This window comes from Poecilia latipinna, unplaced genomic scaffold, assembly GCF_001443285.1.
Source record: "Poecilia latipinna isolate Pla-1442-1.1 unplaced genomic scaffold, P_latipinna-1.0 Scaffold122, whole genome shotgun sequence".
Taxonomy (NCBI): domain Eukaryota; kingdom Metazoa; phylum Chordata; class Actinopteri; order Cyprinodontiformes; family Poeciliidae; genus Poecilia; species Poecilia latipinna.
In genome coordinates, this window is record NW_015112738.1 from 169,474 (window position 1) to 171,146 (window position 1,673).

Consider the following 1,673-nt stretch of genomic DNA (forward strand, 5'->3'; position numbering starts at 1 on the left):
AAATACACATAAAATGAAACATCTGGTTCACACAGAGCAGAGGCCCCTCACAATTTTCCAAAGTCTGTGATTTGAGAAATACTTCGATCAGAACAATCAAATGCATAAGATAACATACTGAGGATGATGTGCAACAACCTTGTACCCAAATAACTCAATCCATTTGAACAGTCTGCATGTGTTGCGACACAGAGCTCATCCATTTGTTAGATTTCCCTTGAGGATTTAGGCTGTATTCACACCTACCCTCTTTAGTCTGTCTCTAGTTCATTTGCAGGTTCATTTGTTTTGCAATAAAACTCTTCTGCAGACCCATAAAGCGAACTCTGGTCCACCTACAAACTTCAGACTCTGTTCTGTTGGAGTGAACTCCGGTTCAATTCAAATATACATATGAACACCAAGCTAACCTACGACTGCTCCAAAAGCAAGACGTGAACTATAGCGCAGGGCATTCTGGGTAAATACAACCAAAACAAATATGTGAGTCTAACGCTAGCAGGACAAAAGAGAGATCCTACAACCACTAAAATCTGACGCCACTCCATTTTTGTTTACATTTTGTGAAGTTGCGCTCAGTGTCTTCTGACATTTTTGTGTTGTTTCATTTAGCAGTTCTTGGAGCAGCGCCACCACAGGCAAGAAGGGGAACAGGTTTTTCAAAAGGTTTGGATCATTTGACAGTGCAGTGAGTAAGGGAAACACAGCAGCTGAATGTCACCTTCCTAAATTAATGGTCAAAATCCTTTCTTGCCAGAAGTAATTTTGACAAAAAATAAAAAATAAAAAAAATCAATACCCCTTTTTATTTTAAAGCAAGCAAATCACTCTGAAACTCTAAACTTTGTGTCAGCCCTCTTGGTGATGCTTGTTCTCCCCCTATGATATCAGATGACTCTGATATTCAATAAGGAAAAGAAACGCAACAGTTGTTGAAAATTTCAGAATCTGGGAACATTACCAAATTATTCTGGAGTCAAACTTACGGACTTCTGTCCAGAACAGCTGGCTCGTCCCAAACTGGGTCACACAACGTAAAATTGGTCCAAAGAACAGCTGCCACTCTGTACTACTAAATATGTTAAATCATGGTGTTCCCAAGGCATGCTAAGTCAGGGCACGGTAAGCAGCTTTAAAAGTCTTATTAACTAAAAGACCATTACAAAGATTATGGGTGCAGAGGTCACAGGAGTCTAGTTCAGGGTTCAACCTGGACAGGTCACTAATTCCTCATAGTAGGTCTAATGGAAATTAGACTTTACAAGGCAGTTTTGAATGTATAATTAAATGGAAATGTATGTTTTTAAACGTCTGGGCTGCATTTCTGAGAAACTCACGCATGGAACACGTGAAGACATTCAACGTAGCAATACATGGTGAGGCTGAGCGCCATGTGCATGACTCTTAAAAACATGAAGAAACCACGATGCGTACGTCAGAGTCTGAAAGCTGAGTTTATTTACAAATCTCCAAAAACAAAAGTGCAGAATGAGTTCACAACTGAGAGAAATATGTAATATTTAGAGGAAATTTAGAGAGCTACATCAACATACTAGTCAAGTCATCATGTGGTTAAGATATGTGTATTCATACACACCCATCACACACACCTTTCACACACTCCATTCTTCCTACAACATTTCCCAGTAAGAATGGAGTAAAATTTTCAGCAT